This window comes from Bubalus kerabau, chromosome 1, assembly GCF_029407905.1.
Source record: "Bubalus kerabau isolate K-KA32 ecotype Philippines breed swamp buffalo chromosome 1, PCC_UOA_SB_1v2, whole genome shotgun sequence".
NCBI lineage: Eukaryota > Metazoa > Chordata > Mammalia > Artiodactyla > Bovidae > Bubalus > Bubalus kerabau.
The window spans coordinates 164,580,143-164,598,480 of NC_073624.1; the positions used below are offsets into that span (position 1 = coordinate 164,580,143).

At 37.7% G+C, this 18,338-nt stretch overlaps 1 protein-coding gene and 2 pseudogenes across 4 annotated transcripts in view; 1 reads left to right on the forward strand and 2 right to left on the reverse strand.

The window, feature by feature from the left end:
• BMPR1A (bone morphogenetic protein receptor type 1A) overlaps positions 1 to 18,338 on the forward strand; it is a 144,818-nt gene that overhangs the window by 13,137 nt on the left and 113,343 nt on the right. Inside the window, exon 1 of one of the 4 annotated variants that reach the window (XM_055538092.1) lies at positions 11,430 to 11,686. The exons of the other annotated variants lie outside the window; for them this stretch is intronic. The gene's annotated coding sequence lies outside the window, so the exon portion shown is untranslated. Of the gene's footprint in view, positions 1 to 11,429; positions 11,687 to 18,338 lie in introns of those variants that run through there. 4 annotated transcript variants of the gene reach the window in all.
• LOC129621549 (dnaJ homolog subfamily A member 1-like) lies at positions 1,619 to 2,896 on the reverse strand (annotated as a pseudogene).
• Positions 14,445 to 15,130, reverse strand: LOC129657545 (tigger transposable element-derived protein 1-like; annotated as a pseudogene).

Here is an 18,338-nt window from a genome sequence, read left to right on the forward strand (position 1 = left end):
GCCACCTGATGGGAAGAGCCACTGGAAAAGACTCTGTTGCTGGGAAAGGTTAAAGACAAAAGGAGAAGAGGGTGGCAGAGGATGAGATGGTTAGATAGCATTACTAACTCAATGGACATGAATTTGAGCAAACTCCGGGAGATGGTGGAGGACAGAGGAGGCTGGCCTGCTGCAGTCCATGGTGTCTCAAAGAGTCAGACATGACTTAGCAACTGAGTCAACAACAGTATATGATTGTTGTTATATACAACAGCAACAACAGTATATAATTTCATGGTTATTTTACAGACCTCATTTCAGGAACTCCTGGTATATAACAGCAGAGACCCTAGAACAGCCCTGAGAAATAGCAATTTAAGACCTAGATAGAGAAGATAGACATTAAAAAACTTCACAAATGATTATCTGATTATAGTTACATTAAGATGTACAAAGCAGAAGGACCGGTGGCTTACAAGAGTAGTAAGGGAAGTTGGTCTGTTTAGGGTGCAGGTGCTTTGGAAGGCTTTCCTGAGAAGGTGGCCTGTACAGTGAGACCTTGGACTGGAAAGGAGAGGAGAGTGTTCCTGGAAGTGTCACTATTTAGTAGTTTTTAAAGCAAACATTTTTTGCTTTTTAAAAAATTACAAAAATAGTATACCTGTTGTGGACAGTTTGGGAAATTTGAAAAATTTTAAAGAAGCTGCAAAACACTGGAGCCTTGGCTTTTGAGTTTTGTAAACTAACATCTATATAGCACTGGTATTACCACTGAGCTAAGTGTGCATCTTGGATAGTGTATTTAACTCTATATGGATCTTTGTTTCTTTGTCTTAAAAAGTGAAGGGAGTTGATAAGCTTTAATGTAGTTTTCTGCTGAAAAGAATAAAGTTACATGACTGTAATTCGGAGTGGTTAGGTACTGAAATTGCTTTTAGTCCTGATGACATCACTGGATTTCTGATTTTTAACTGAAAAGTCACTTTTCTGCCCTGGCGGTCATTTCAGGTAACAAAGGAAATGGCATATGACCAGTGGTATTCTTCCATGCCCTGCTTTCCTGTCTCTTCTTTTGAGCTTTTTTTTTTCTTTAGATAAATAATTTACCTAAACCATCTGAAATGTTATAGGCTCTCAATATTGAAGTTAAATCTGGAGGAGACTTGCATGGTTGTCATGCTGTTTTGTGTATATTGAAATTTGTAGGTAGCTTTCTTACTTGAAATTAAAATTTTTTAAATATATTTCAGGAATATAAAATCTTGAATGTCTTAAATTTGTATTTAAGAATATTTAGATTTCTAGCTGAAAGGAGGTCCTGTTGGGAAATACTAAAGTTAAGGCTATTAACTTTTGGTGAGATTCTTGAATTTATTTATTTTTCAAAAAAATCATTTAAAAATGTCATGAAATAAAAATATTTGAACAGTGTCTATATATCAGGTCAACAAAATGCTATCACTTGATGACAGATAACTTTTATTGTATCAATTTCAGTAATCTTTCTCTTCTTTTTATATTTGAGTTTATTCTTCATTTAACTTTTAAACACTACTATAGTTGAATATTAAAAGCAAGTAGTGAGCATATGATGATTATAGTCCTTCACTCAATCACTACTGCAAATAAAACACCGGCAGTGAGTGTTATTCACAGGCCCTACTAAGAGGTCTGACACTGAACACCATCCCGAGGATGATGTTCATCATCCTCATATGCTTCTCCATTGTAATGGCGCCGTCTTTCCTGATTTGGATCAAAGTCCACTAATTCTACCTGGTCCATTTCATCAGTCTCTTCTGCTTCCTTCCTCTCAGGCAGAAGTTTTTCCAGCAAAGAGAGTTTATCAGGAGAGAGAAAGCCATTCTCAGGAAAGTTTACCTTAAATTCAATGATTAGGCGACCCTTTTCATATGGCCTACGATAAATTGGCATGCCTTCATTTAGCACACACTTGATATCTCCATGCTTGACAATCTGACCTGGATGAGAAGTGATGACCATGGTTCGGTTGTCAAGAGTAGATATTGGCTTCTGGAAGGCACACAACGCCTCAACCAGCTGTATGTCCATACACATGAAAAGGTCTTCTCCTCGTCGAGTAAAAACAGCATGGTCCTTCTGATCTAAAACAATGATAATATCTCCTGGCTCCAGTCCTGGTTCTTGGTCTCCTTCACCATGGAATGTTATCTTCTGGCCATCTTTCATGCCTTTGTCAATATGAACTTCTAGAATTTTCTTTTCTCGAACTATCTTCCTTCCATTGCAGCTTTTACATCTATCTTTAGGACTGATCCGCTCCCCATGACCCTGACACTCCGTGCAGACAGACTGAGTTTGCTGAACCATTCCAGGTCCTATCTGATGAATTCTTATTTGCATTCCAGTACCTCGGCAATTGGGACAGCATTCTACCGCTCCTTTTTTACCACCTCGGCCTTCACATTTGTCACAAATCACATTCTTTTGCAGAGCTAGTTTTCTTGTTGCACCATTATATAAATCTTCTAAAGTTACTGTAAGTTGATGGACACAACTTTTTTACCTCTCCTCTCTCTCTGCATCCTGCCTCCTCCTCCGAAAAACATATCAAAGATGTCCATGGGGGAGCCAAAACCACCACCTGCTCCACCTTCTTTAATTGCCTGTTCTCCTCCTTTGTCATATAATTCCCTTTTCTTTGCATCAGAGAGCACTTCGTAAGCTTGAGAAATCTGTTTAAACTTCTCGCCTTCATTTGGATTCTTATCAGGGTGGTACTTCAAGGCCAGTTTCCTGTAAGCCTTTTTCAATTCTTCTTGGGTGGCATTGGGTTTGACCCCCAAAACATCATAGTAAGTGGTTTCTTTCACCATTTTCTACAGCCGGTGAGCGGGCGATGCCGGTGTGGGGGAGTGGGAAGGAGTGCGTTGCTGTGCGCAGCTCGGGCAGCCGCCGCTCCTCCGCCTTTCACCGAGCGTTCTGGAAAGTTCCCAGTAATCTTTCATGTAATAAAAAATGTTGAGAAAAAGACTTGCTTGCTGTATTTATATGTGTGTATCTTGAGTAAAGAAAAAAGTTAATCTTTCAGAAATAGTGCTTTAGTGATCATCTCTACCTGTTAAATATTTTTTTCTGGTTTCTTATTTGCTTACAATATAAAATTCAGATTGTCCCATACTGGCCTTCTTCTCTGGCCCCTCCTGCCTTTTCTGCCTCGTTCACTCCCCACTGCTCTTTTATTAGCCTCTGTCACCTAAATGTCCAGTTCTGGATGTGAGTTCGGAATCGTTAGATCTGCAGTGTCCACTCTGGTGCCGCGTGTGGCGGTTGAATATTCAGACTGTGGCCAGTCTGAAGTGTGCACCGGATTTTGAAGATGGTGCAATAAAAAGAAGGTAAAACACCTTTACATACACATTTTGATTACATGTTGTTGCTACTGTTTGAATATGTTGGGTTAAATAAATGTATTTTTGATTCTTTTTGCTTTTTTAATGTGGCTATTAAAAATTCTTAAGTATGCATTATATTGTAGGGTGCTGCCTTTCCTCCCCCCATTCTTTGCTTGTCATAGTTCTTCAAAGTCTTGCGAGAATCCTGTCTCTCTGTGAAGCTGTCCTCAGTGGTCCGATTGTTTGCGGGCAGTTGGTGTTTCTCGTGCATCATTAACTACGTTAAATTTCTTCACTGTAAGCCTTCTCAGTTTTTAATCAGGTGAAGCTCCAGTGTCGTTTCTCTGGCGCCACAGACGACCTCTTTTGTTTCTTCTGTTTAAAGAACTTTTGTTTCTTCTGTTTAAAGAAGTTACACATATTTGTGTTGAAACGTCAAACAGTCACAGCCCGAAAGTAGAAAGGCAATGTCTTCTGTAATCCTGCCCTGTGCTCCAGACATTACTGCTATTAAAAGTAGTATAAAGATAATTTTTCTTTTCCACTGTCTTCATTTCTTCCTCTTAATCCCTTTCCCTGTTTGCAAAAAATGGGATCATACTATGCATCATTTTCTCTAACTTTGTTTTCACTGAATATGTGGCAGGAGTCTTTTATGTCAGTAAATATCAATTTTATTGTTCTTTTTAGTAGCCGAGTAGTATTCCCTTTTACAAATATACCTTAATTTAATGTAGTAATCAGCTACCGATGAATATTTAGATTGTTTCCAATTTTTGGGCATTACAGACAATGCTGTGGTGCTTGTACATATCCTCTGAGAGTATTTTTATTTTATAGGATGAATTCTTAGAAATGCATTTACTGTAAGAGAAGCCATACAGATTTGATATAGTGCCAAACTGCTCTGCGAAATCTTCATAACAATTCACTCTGCAACCAAGTGTTTGCATATGTTCTCCCCTCCCCCCTTCACAGTAACATCAGTCTGTTTCATTTTTGCCAGTCTGCCAGCTGAACAAACAGCATTATAGTTTTAATCTATTGATTATGAATAAGGTGGAGCAGTTTTATTTTTTTTTTGACACTTTGCATTTCTCTGTCCTTCGTTCATTTTTCTAATCTAGTTTTTTCGTACTCATTTGTAGAGACTCTTGTGTGGATATCAGCTCTTTCTTTGGCACATTGCATTTGCTTTTTTGTCATTTGTTTTTTACTTTTGTTCGTGATGTATAAAAACTCATTTGCTTCTGTAAAAGTATTAAAAAACAAGAGAATAAAAAGTTTAAGTTGTCTTATGCTCTGTTTTATAAGCTCCTTGGTTGAATTTTGTCCTAAAAAGTTTTGTTTCGCCAACAGTACTAGTTCAGTGCTTTGTGCAGAGTAAGCGTCCAGGTGTTTGTATGTGTTGATGGTGAAGTGGGTCCAGATTATGCCACTGTAGCATAACAATTATTTTGAACTGAAGGCATTTGATAATAGGCTTTTTTCCCCCCTGAAGCAGAGGCTCTCAGAAGTCAGTTGGTATTAATTTTTTTCCTCGAGTTTCAAAACCAGGGAAGATTGACTCTTCTCATTAGAGAGGAAAAGAAGAAAAGCAGATGTCACACCTGAACTCCCATTGTCACAAAAAGATCACTTCTTCCATGTATTCCCCTAAAGGTGACTCTTGAATCTTTTAAAAGTCATCTGTTTTCTTATAAATACCCTTCTTCTCCCCACCACCTTTTTTTTTTTTTTTTTTTTTTTGCTGGAGTACCAGCAAAAGTAGAGCAGAACATCTCATTACCTAGATGAGTAGTCATTATGCACCTGATTGGTTTATCTGTGCCTGTTTGAAAAAGGGATAAAGAAAACTGGCGAGAAAGCTCATTGTGGACAGAGACGGTGACAGTGGAATAGCCTGTGTCTGTTTTGAATTTCTCTGAGTTCAAGTGGTACTGCAGAATGTAACCAGGCTTCAGTCATTTTGACAGGGCTTGGGCTGCTGGAGAGGGGAGAGTCGAAGCAGATCTTTAGCTAGGAATGTGCAGGGGTAAGAGCTTCTCACTCCTTAGTTATCAGAAAGTTCCAGCTTGTCCCCAGAAGAAAAGTCGCCATATGACTACCTGTGATACAGACAATATAGTTCCCATCAGCCAGGAAAGCGGCAGCAGCCACAGAAGACTCCTGGGAGCTCAGATCTGGAGCTGTTTATTTTGTTCTGTCCCTACGCCCCATCCCACAAAGAGACCAGACCTCACCCTATTACTCTTGGACCATAGGCGAAGCCTGAATTTGGAGATGAAGGAGGTGATTGAAAGACTGAGGATTAAAGATTTAAATATCAGTAAATGGGGCTGGACTTTTTAATAACTGAAAGCTACTGAAAAACAAGGAATTGTTCCAGATGCCATCAAGGACTAGGAAAAGGAAATTGGGCAAATCATAGTCTGGAGTAGAAACTGGAGAAAAATAAAACCTTTTCTCGTGTTTTTACCAATTTCAGACCCTTTATTAAAGTTACACAAATACCAGCTTAAGTTCCTACTAAAGCCCCTCATGACACCAGAACTCATTCTTTTCTCTCCATAAAAGCTGTTAGGGTATATACACAATCGTTTGATTTTCCTAATGTTTCTGTTTTCAAGTATATTTCAGTTCTGCCCAGTATAATGTAGTATTAAGGATGCTTTATGTAACTTTCAGATTTATAAACTGAATATGGTAATCTTTTAAATTGGAACATTAATTAAAATATCTTATTCCTTAGTTGTTATGGAGTTGGAGTTTATTGAACCTTGGAAACGTTGTTTTTCAGTTGCTCAGTTGTGTCCAACTCTTTGTGACCCCATGGACTGCAGGACACCAGACTTCCCTGTCTTTCACTATCACTCAGACTCACGTCCATTGAGTCGATGATGCCATTAAAGTAAAAATGACTTGATAAAAAGCATCAGTTTAATATATTTTACTTAGTATATGATATTTTCAGTTTATAAAGTTTTAAATTAATTTTTACTCATTTTTCACATGTAAAAGGTAAATGGGTTTCAGTTTCAGTAATGTAGAACAATAGAATAAATACAAGATCAAGACAGATTAAGTAATACCTAATATTACTGGGTACTTGGCCCTATTTCAAGTGCTTTGTACATGTTAAGCCATTTATCCTTATAAGTATTATATGATACAGATATTGTTATCTATTCCTTTTTACGCATGAGAAAAACGAGGCGCAGAAGTTACGTAACTTGTCGAGGTTTGAACAGCTAAATAAGTAAGTGGCAGAGCTGGGATTCAAACCCAAGTAGTCTGACTTTAGAATCTGTGTTCTTGACCACAAAGTTATGTTTGTTCTCAACTGGAGTAGGATAACTTTAATATGGAGGCCTGAACTGCACGCAGTCAAGTGCGTGTTTTACTGTATTTTTGCCCATTTGTGTTCTGTGTTCTCCACAAGGAGATCAGTTTGCCTGAGTTCGCTGTAGTGTTGCCTGAGGTACCTGGTAAAACATGTTCTCCACTCAAGGTCTAAATGTATTTATATTTGATGGGTTAAATTTGATTGACTTTGAATAATTGATCCTGCTTCTGTTTTTAATATTTAAGATTTGTTTGACACTTCTCATGGGTAACTTTTGGATTGGCATTCTTTGCCGGGCCTAATGTTTCCTTTGCATTGTAGAGAAAAGGATAGTAAAAGGTCAGTGGATTACAGTTATTTTCTAAACATCCAGAACCCTTTTCTAAACATTTTTAAAAATTAGTGCTCTATTGTATATCTCATTTCTAAGACATAAGTTTGTTGATGATGATCAAGCTTTTGTTGATGATGATCAAAAAAAGACAAGCTTTTTTTTCACAGTTTTATCATGGCTTTTACTCTAAAGTAGTTGAAATTGGGTAGATATTTGTAAAACATAATTGCTATTTGTATTGTTTCTTAGAATACACTTAAAATCTATCTTGTGAGAGAACAGGAAGAAGAAAGATTTAAAAATACTGCCACATCAGTTGAAAATGAAAGTGAAGAAGCCCATGTAGGGGGAAGACTTTGGAGTCAAATGGGTTGAGAAGTGAAACCTGGTTTTTAGCTATTAATGTTGCTGAGACTGGCCTCTGGAATATTATTAAATTGTTTATGTTGCTCCATAAAAATTTTTTGTATAAGTGGTTATGATATGTAGACTTTTTTGAATCTTCTTCCTTGAAGGTTTTTCTTTAAAACAAACAAGGCTTTTTTGCCTCCTAGTTACAGAAGTAGTGCTTACTGAACAAATGTAAAATACAGAGAAGCCCCGAGAACAAAGTAAGAATCTGTTATATTCATACTACTCAAAGGTGACATCTGCAAACATTTTGGTATGCATAGTATAAGTTTTTTTAAAAAAAATCTTACTGCTTAATGATTCTGCCATAACTTAAGAATTTGATGAAATTAGGTGAGTAAAGCTGAAATTCTGTTCATACATTAAGCTTGTATGTCTGAACCTGAAATACAAGAAACTTAGAATTTAGGGGATAGAGAGGGGAGTTACCTAAATAGAAATACAAAGTTTTGGAAATTTGGCTGTCTTATTCTAGTTATCTGTTCATCTTTTTTGTTGTATATTCTCCTCTTTTCAGCTGTGGAAGTTTTAAAAAAACTAAGACATTTCAAATTTGAAGTGTTTTTCTATAGTAATTGACTAAAATAGAGTAAGATGTGGGGAGGTAGAACCTAAACTGAGGGAGGTCAAAAACCATATGGAAATAGAAAATCCAAAACCTCTTGCAGAATGAAGCTAGGAAGAATGGAATCTAAACACTGAAATTATACATCTGCGAGGCAGCTGTGCGATCTTTGTTCATAGGTTCTGCTGCAGAAATAGCAAAAGAAACTTTGAAAGGGAAATGTATCCTAAATAGACTAAGCTAATTATGATATGGACTTTTTAATGTTACAATGTGTATTAAGTCATCTTTAAATGAATTATTCCCTTTTCTTAAGGAGTTATAAAAATACTTTTCCAAAAATAGCAGATCACTTTTGGGGGGTTAAATTTGAGTTTCCTATTTATATCGTCAGCACTGAAACAGCATTTTATTAAATTACAGATCAAGGGATTTTCAGTGACACTAAACGAGTGTGATACTGTTGTGAATTTGTTTTTGTTAGTATTCAGGGATGTGTGGTAATTTAATGTTCTGCCCTTCAAAAATCAACTGTTATGAATTTGTTTAGACAAAACATTTAATTTTTAAAATCATCGGGCACTTAAAAACAGTTGAAATTTGAAAAGGGTAAGACGTAAAAAAGCTTTTATTTAGCTTTGAAATGTTTATAATTACTAACATCTGAATGGCTTTATAGTTTACAAAGCACTGTTTAGCATCCAGTTATCTCTGATGAATTTGTCTTGCCAACATTTTTATCTCTTGAAAATTAAGACAAAGCACTCAAGTTGGTGGTCATAGAATGCTCTTTGGTTTTTACTTACTATAAGAGTGATACATAGTCAAGGATTTAGAAAACAGGGAAGAGTAGAACAAAAAGGGAACATCTCCAATGTCTCATAATAACCATTGTTGACATTTAGTATAATTCTCAGTCTTGTTTTTCTGTTCATATTTTTTGCATAGTTTGCCCTGATACTGGAGGATGTAATATTTGTATCTTTTAAACATTTATATGTTAATCATTTCTAATAAAAACATAGTTCTTAACCATTTGAGGGGGGGTTATTGTTTCAATGGAATATTTTTCTACCTGAGAGAGAGCATTTTATCCTAGGATCATGTGTTATAAATATCTAGTATTAAGAACAAGGACTCTGGTTGGGTTTAAATCTCAGCTCTGCTTCTTCCTAGCTGGGCTATCAGCAATTTTGGTAAACTAACATCTCTGTGTCTATTTCCTCATCTGTAAAATGGGATAATGGCTTCTGCTTCCTGGAGTGGTTGTATATTTTTATATATATAGTTTTGCTTTCATGGAGCACATATATATATATATATATATATGTATGTATGTATTTTGTATCTTAGGACTAGTATCTGGCCCACTATAAGCACTGTATAAGTTAACTAAAATTTTAGATTAAGGACCATAACCACACTGCTGATCAAACTAGCAAACAAAAAATTAGTAAAGATACAGAAAGTCAGATATTGCAACAAAATACATAACCTAATTAATAGAGAACATCACACCCAGTAAGGATAGAGTATGACCCACTGTGTCCTTAAAGCAAAAGCCTCAAAAAATATCAAAGGATTGAGATCATTCGCAGTGCCCTCTGATGGTAGTGGGATTAAATTAGAAACCAGTAACAAAAAATAATGAGAAAACCTTTGAAATTAGATTGCATTTTTAAATAACCGCACATGGGTCTAATAAGAAATTACAAAAGAATTCAAAATTATTTTGGATTCAAAAATAATTAAAATACATGTCATTTCAAATTTGGGGATACAGTTAATTCTATACTTGGAGGAAATGTTATAGCTTTAGAAATATATATTATAAAAGTAGAAAGGCTGCAAATAAACAACTTATATAAACAAGAAATTAAAATGAGATTTCCTGTCTCAAGTTTTATTGGGTGGGGTTGGGGGGAGGAATTTTAGTTTATGTTTTTATCCCTTTATAGGAGGAAAGGTAAGATTGACCACAATGGTTGTACTTTTTTACTAGTACATTTTAACTCTCCCTGCTCAGATGGTAAAGTGTCTGCCTGCAATGCCGGAGACCTGGGTTCGATCTCTGGGTCATGAAGATCCCCTAGAGAAGGAAATGGCAACCCACTCCAGTACTTTTGCCTAGAAAATTACATGGACAGAGGAGCCTTGTAGGCTACAGTCCATGGGGTCGCAAAGAGACACGACTGAGTGACTTCACGTAACTTCACTTCCCTTGCCTCCCAAAACTTGAGTCCTAATTTACTTGATTTCTAGGAGGCTTCAGTACCATTTATGAAAGCCTCTCATTTTCTTGGCCCTTCCATAGAGCCTTTAACTTTTCTAAAGAGAAAGAAAGTCTTTTTGAGGAAGCATAGACAATTCTGAGATGATCAATTTAGTTTTGGTAATTATTTCTAAGTCTTTAAGACTTGTACCAGGCTTCTCCATCCATGGGATTTTCCAGGAAAGGGTACTGGACTGGGTTGCCATTTCCTTCTCCAGGTTATCTTCCCAACCCAGGAATCGAACCCAGGTCTCCTGCATTGCAGACGGACGCTTTACCCTCTGAGCCACCAGGGAAGCCCAAGACTTGTAAAGTATAAATCAACTTGAAAAGTACATAATGAGCAACTGTTAATAGACTAAAGACTATCCAGACTTGGTTACACAGTAGTGAATGAAAATAGCCCTGAGTTCTGCTTTCATGGAGCTTATGCTTTAATGGGGGAGACTAGCATTTTAAAAAAAAAAAGGCAAACCCACCCAGTTTTGCCATGACAGTGTGGTATTGGTGCTAGGAAAGAAAAGTTTAGACTCCTAGTAGAATGGCTAGTAGAGGACCTAAGCTTTTGTAGGTTGAGAATGTGGTAAGATATGTAAAAATGAAAAAATTAGAATAAAGTAGGGAAATAGACCCATGGAAAATCATAGAAAGTATATTTTTTAATGGGGAAATAAATTTTAAAATGTGTTATCTTAACTGACTAATCCAGAGGCTTGAGTGGTTATCCTTAGTCTGGTATATAGCATTGGATAACCTCATTCAAGACATGCTTTGTAGTTCTCTGTTCTCTAGAATGGAAGTGGTCAGGACTAGACCAGATAATTGCCAAGTTTCTAATACTTAAGTGCTCATTCCGTTGAAACTGTTATTAGCTCTTTAAAGAGTATTTTTCTTTAATTGTGGAAACAATATATGCCATGTTTAGAAAAAATTTGGAAACTATAGAAAAGAAAGACTTCTTCAAATTTCATTTGTACTAGAGATGTCAATTTTATTATACATAGAGTATATATCAGAGAACTTGACCTCCCTGCAGCTGTCGGAGGTAGTGATCAAGGGGACACTATTAATCAGAATAGGCTAAATTATGCCTCAGTAATGAAGACAATTCTCCGATCTCAGTGGCTTGACAGAGTGAAGTTTGCTTCTCATCCCATAGTCAAGTTAGGTCAAGTATAAGCAGTTGAGAGAAAACCTGTCAGAGGTTCCACCATCTGTAGCTGTTTCTCTAGAACACATGGCTTTCTTGGTTGCTATGGAGGAAGAGAACATGGGAGGATCTTGTAACCGGCAATTACGTAGCTTCAGTAGTGGGAACTAGTCATTTGGTTTTACCTAACTGCAAGGGAATAAAGAAGTATAGTTCTTCCACGTCCCTGGAGTAGAGGAGACCTGGCTGTGGGTGAGCTTTAAAAAATCTTAAAAATGATCTTGGTTTTCCTGGCCATAGCTGAGTAGTTGAGGATGGACCTCTAATTCAAGTGGGGCTGGTTGGGTTGTTTTGCCTAGGAATTTGCTTTTGGGCCACTGGTGACTGGAATGCTTAGGCCAGTAGACACAGAAGCTTTGCTCCCATTCAGGGTGGTGGGATTCAAATAATTAAGTATTAAAAAATTTATCCATAGAGAGAAGAATGAATCAGATGTGTTGAAGAAATAAAGTGTAGTTTTGGAGAGAAAAAATAGCTGTTGATATTCAGTGCCTTCCATTTCTCAGTCTACTTCTTGAGAGTATATATGCTTTCCCAGTACATGGAATGGTCCCTCAAAGTGAACATGTTTTGTGCCACAAAGAAAATCAGTAGATTTTCAGAAAGCAAAAAACAAACAGGTTGTGTTTTCTGATCACAGTGCCGTAGAAATGACTGGCAATAGGGTGCCTTAACTCCCTCCAAAATAAAAACAGACAGAACAAACTAAAACATAAATTTGAAACAAAACACCTACATTTGTGTGTGTGTGTTTGGAAGGAAGAGACATAGCTTTTAAATAGCTTAAAGAGACAGTCATAACTGAAGTCACACAATTTAGAAGTAAATTAAAGTGAGAGCACAATGTAATATCAGTAAAGCCAATGTGAAATTTTATGGGAAATTCATAAAAATTAAAAATCAGTAAATAAGAAAGATTAAAACTGAGTGAACAAAGTATTCAGTTCACCTGATTTAAAACAACAAAATAAAGTCAGATAAAATAGAATGAAGTAATGATAAATATAAAGTTATAAGTTAATAGAAACCAAAACAATTGGAGTAAAATAAAAAATTAGCAGACTCTGGGCAAGTCTGATTAAGAAGAAAACGAACTAGAAGCAAACGTTAAAACAAAGCTATAGACTACTCTATAAATACCAAGATAAAAGTCTTGTAATGGAATAGTATGTGCAACTTTATGCCACATAGCCTAGAAATTGGATGAAATGGATTATTTCCTAGGAAAATATAAATTACTGAAATGGTCAGAAGAAATGGAAAAGCTTGATAATCCAGTAGCTGATGGAGAAATAGGAAAAGTTGTCAAAAAGATACATCCTTAAAAGGGCCAGATGTTTTATAAAACTTTAAAGTAACTGATAATTCCTGTTATACATCATTTCCAGAGGAAAGAAAAAATGCAGGAAGATACTCTTTGAAAGTAGCATTAACTCTCACAGCAAAAAGGATAGCACAAGAAAAGAAAGCAGTAGGCCCTTCTCATCACCTAATTGTAAAATCCCAAATAAAATACTAGCAAATCAAACCCAAAAGTATATTAAAGCTGTAGATTCAAGGGTGACCTCACCTTAGGAAATCTATTAGTATCGTTGTTATTATTCAGTCGCCACATAGTATCATTAACACTACATTAATAACCAGAGGAGGAAAACAGTATAATCATCTTCAGTTCAGTTCAGTTCAGTTGCTCAGTCGTGTCTGACTCTTTGCGACCCCATGAATCGCAGCACGCCAGGCCTCTCTGTCCATCACCAACTCCCGGAGTTCACTCAGACTCACGTCCATCAAGTCAGTGACACCATCCAGCCATCTCATCCTCTGTTGTCCCCTTCTCCTCCTGCCCCCAATCCCTCCCAGCATCAGAGTCTTTTCCAATGAATCAACTCTTCGCATGAGGTAGCCAAAGTACTGGAGTTTCAACTTTAGCATCATTCCTTCCAAATTGATGACAAAAAAACTATTAGATAATGTTCAGTAAGCAGTTCTGATAGACTAGGTTTAGGAACAGAAGGAAACTTCCTTAACCTGATAAGAGATGAAACTAACTGAAGCATACAGTAAATACAACTGGCAAGATATTTTCCATGAGAAAAAGAACAATACTAAGAGCTCATTTAAAAAAATTTTTTTATTGAAGGATAATTGCTTTACAGAATTTTGTTGTTTTTTTTTCTGTGAAACCTCAACATGAATTAGCTATGCTGTTGCTGCTGCTGCTGCTAAGTCCCTTCAGTTGTGTCCGACTCTGTGCGACCCCATAGACGGCAGCCCATCAGGCTCCCCCGTCCCTGGGATTCTCCAGGCAAGAACACTGGAGTGGGTTGCCATTTCCTTCTCCAATGCATGAAAGTGAAAAGTGAAAGTGAAGTCGCTCAGTCGTGTTGGACTCTTCGCGACCCCATGGACTGCAGCCTACCAGGCTCCTCCATCGCTGGGATTCTCCAGGCAGGAGTACTGGAGTGGGGTTGAATCAGCCATAGGTGTACATATATCCCCTCCCTTTTGAACCACCCTCCCATCTCCTGCCCCATCCCACCCCTCTAGATTGATACAGAACCTCTGTTTGAGTTTCCTGAGCCATTCACCAAATTCCTATTGGCTATCTATTTTACATATGGTAATGTAAATTTCCGTGTTACTCTAAGAGCTCATTTTTAATGCTGCTGTTAAACATTTAACTGGAGATCTCTGCCTGAGGAGTTTTGTGTGATAAAAGGTATAGAAGCATACCTTGGAGATGTTGTGGGTTTGGTTTCAGACCACCTCAGTAAAGCAGGTATCATAATGTTGTTGTTCAGTCATATATTGTAATAAAAGAAGTCAAACAATTTTTGTTTTCTCAGTGCAGATAAAAGTTATATTTATACTACACTGTAGTCTACTAAATGGGAAATAGCATTGTCTAAAAAAACCAACATCTGTACCTTAATTTAAAGATACTTTATTGCTAAAAATTGCTGACTGACATCTGCAATTTCAGTTGAGTCAGTCTTTTTGCCAGTGGAGGGTCTCACCTTAATGTTGATGGCTATTAACTAATCAGGGTGGTGATTGCTGAAGGTCGGGGTGTCTGTGGCAGTTTCTTAAGACAGCAGTGATGTTTGTTGCATTGTTTGACTTTTCCTTTCGAACAGTTCCTCTGTAGCGTACAGTACTGTTTGATAGCTTTTTACCCACAGTAGAATTCTTTCAAAGTTAGAGCCAATCTTCTCACACCTTACTGCTGCTTTATCAAATAAGTGTATGTAATATTCTAAATCTTTTGCTACCATTTCAACAGTTTTCACCACATCTTTACTAGGTGTATATTCCATCTCAAGAAACCACTTTCTTTGTTCATCTGTAAGAAGCACTCCTCATTTGTTAAAGTTTTGTCGTGAGATTGCAGCAATTCAGTCACATCTTCAGGCTGCACTTCTGATCCTAGTTCTCTTGCTGTTTCTACCACATCTGCAGTTACTTCCTCCATTGAAGTCTTCTACCCTTCAAAGTCATCCATGAGGGTTGGAATCAGCTTCTTCCAAACTTGTGTTAATGTTAATATTTTGACCTTCTCTCATAAATCATGAATGTTCTTAATGGCATCTCAGTGGTGTATATTTCCCAGAAGATTTTCAGTTTACCCAAATTCATCAGTGGAAACACTGTGTATGGCAGTTATAGCCTTACAAAATGTATTTCCAGTTTTTAAAAAAATTTTATGTTTAACTTTGCTGGGTCTTCGTTGCTGCGAGGGCTCTCCTCCAGGTGTGGAGAGTGGGGCCCACACTAGTTGCGAAGCTTCTCGTTGCAGTGGCCTGTCGTCGAGGAGTACGGGTTCTGGAGCGCAGGCTCAGAGTTGTGACGCTTGGGCTTAACTGCTCTGAGGTTTGTGGGATCTTCCTGGACCAGGGGTTGAACTGGAGCCTCCCACATTGGCAGGTGGATTTTTCACCACTGAGCCACCAAAGAAGCCTCCGAAATGTATTTCTTAAGTAATAAGACTTGAAAGTTGACATTACTCCTTGATCCATGGGCTGAGTAATAGATGTTTTGTTAGCAGGCGTGGAAACAAGATTAAACTCAGTGTACATTTCCAGCAGGGCTCTTGGGTAACCAGGTGCATTGTCAGTGAGCAATAGTATTTTATTTTTCTTACATTTTAATTTTTTAAATTGAAGTGTGATTTACAGTGTTGTGCCACCTTCTGCTGAATAGCAGAGTGACTCAGTTATACACATATAGACATTATTTGTTAAATATTCTTTTCCATTATGTTTTATCACAGAACATTGAATACAGTTCCTGTGCCACACAGTAGCCCTTGCTGTTTACCCGTCCTGTATGTAACAGTTTACCTCTGCTGATCCCAGGCTCCCCGGCCTCCCCTGCCCTCTCCTTTCCCCCTTGGAAGCCACAGGTCTGTTTTCTATGTCTTTTGAGTGTGTTTTGTAGATAGGTTCATTTATGCCATATTTTAGATTTCACATATAAGTGATGATCATATAGTATTCGTCTTTCTCTTTCTAACTTACTTCACTTAGTATGATAATCTCTGGTTGCATCCATACTGCTGCAGATGGCATGCTTTTGTTCTTTCTTACTGGCTGAGCAGTTCATCGTACATGAATCACTATTACATTGTGAAGTGGAGTGGAGTGAAGTCGCTCAGTCGTGTCCGATTCTTTGCGACCCTGTGGACTGTAGCCCACCAGGCTCCTCCGTCCCTGGGATTCTCCAGGCAAGAATACTGGAGTGGGTTGCCATTTCCTTCTCCAGGGGATCTTCCCGACCCAGGGATTGAACCCAGGTCTCCCGCATTGCAGGCAGACGCTTTAACCTCTGAGCCACCAGGAGAGCACACTCAACATCACTAGTTATTAGAGAAATGCAATTCAAAACTACAATCAGTCATTGTACTATGTAATTACATAACTACATTGTACTATGTAATTATTATTACACTGTATGTATGTACCACATCTTTTCCGTCCATTTATCTGTTGATGGAATTTAGGTTGCTTCCATGTTTTGGCTATTGTGAATAGTGCTGCTATGAACATAGGGTTGCATGTTATCTTTTTGGATTATAGTTTTGTCAAGGTATATATCCAGGAGTGGGATTGCTGGATCATATGGTGATTCTATCTTCAGTTTTCTGAGGAACCTCCATACTGTTTTCCATAGTGACTGCACCAACTTACATTCCCACCAACAGTGCAGAAGGATTCCCTTTTCTCCATACCCTCTACAGCATTTATTACTTGTAGACTTTTTGGTGATGGCCATTCTGACCAGGGTGAGGTGGTACCTCATTGTAGTTTTGAATTGGATTTCTCTAATACCTAGTGATGTTGAGTGTCATTTCACATGCCTGCTGGCCATCTATATGTCTTCTTTGGAAGATTGTCTATTGAAGTCTTCTGCCCATTTTTCGATTGGGTTTCTTGTTTTGTTGCTGTTGTTGTGTTGTGTGAGCTGTTTGTATATTTTGGAGATTAAGCCCATGTCTGTCACATCAGTGAGCAGTAATACTTTAAAGGCATCTTTTTCTGAGCTGTCGGCCTCAACAGTGTACTTGAAACATTCAGAAGACCATGTTGTACACAGATGCGCTGTCACCCAGGCTTTGTTGTTTCATTTAGGGAGCATGATGGAGTAGATGGAGCACAATTCTTAAAGGCCCTAGGATTTTCCGGATGGTAAATGGCATTGGCTTCAATTTAAAGTCATCAGCTGCATTAGCCTCTAACGAGAGTCATCCTGAGCTTTGAAGTCAGGCATGGACTTACTCTCTCTAGTTATGAAAGTCCTGACGGCATCTTCTTCCAGCATAAGGCAGTTTTGGTACTTCCCTGGTGGTCCAGTGGTTGACTCTGCACTTGGAATGCAGGCTTCTTGCCTTAAACTTCATGAACCTGCTTTTGTTTTCAAACAGTTTTTTCTGTAATTTCGTCATCTCCCAGCCTTAAGACATTTGAAGAGCGTTAGGACCTTGCACTGGATTAGGCTTTGGCTTAAGGGAATGTTGTGACTGGTTTCATCTTCTGTTCAGACCGCTAAAACTTTCTCCATGTTAACAATAAGGCTGTTTTTCTTTCTTAACATTTGTGTGTTCATTGGAGCAGCACTTTTAATTTCCTTCAAGGACTTTTCCTTTGCATTTCACGATTTGATTCTTGGTTTGGTGCGAGAGGCCTAGTATTTTGGGCTTTTGACATGCCTCCCTCGCCAAGCTTCATCGTTTCTAGCTTTGGATTTAAAGGGAGAGATGTGTGACTTTTCTTTCACTTGAACATTTAGAGGCCATTATATGGTATTTAATTGCCCAATTTCAGTGCTGTTGTGTCTCAGGGAATAGGGAGGCCCAAGGAGATAGAGAGATGGGGAAATGGCTGGTTGGTGGAGCAGTGAGAACACTTAGAACATTTGTCAAGAAAGTTTGCTGTCTATGTGGGCATGGTTCCTGGTGCCCCAAAACACTTATAGTTAACACCAGAGATCACAGATCACCGTAACAGATATAATAATAATGAAAAACTTTGTAATTTTGTGACACAGAGTCACAAAATGAGCAAAATATTGTTGGAAAAATGGCACCAATAGACTTTCTTGACACAGGGTTGCCGCAGATCTTTAATTTGTAAAAAACACAGTATCTGCAAAATGCAATAACATGAAGCTATGCCTGTAAATATTTGAAAGGGGGAAGTCAGAACTTGTACTGTTTGCATGTGCCCTTTGCAAAGCATAGAATCTGCCTAGAAAAATCAAGAGAATCCATTGATAAAGTTGGAAAACTAATAAGTGAGTTCAGTAAGGTGGCTGTATACATTTTGAATGAAAAAATCAGTTTCACTGT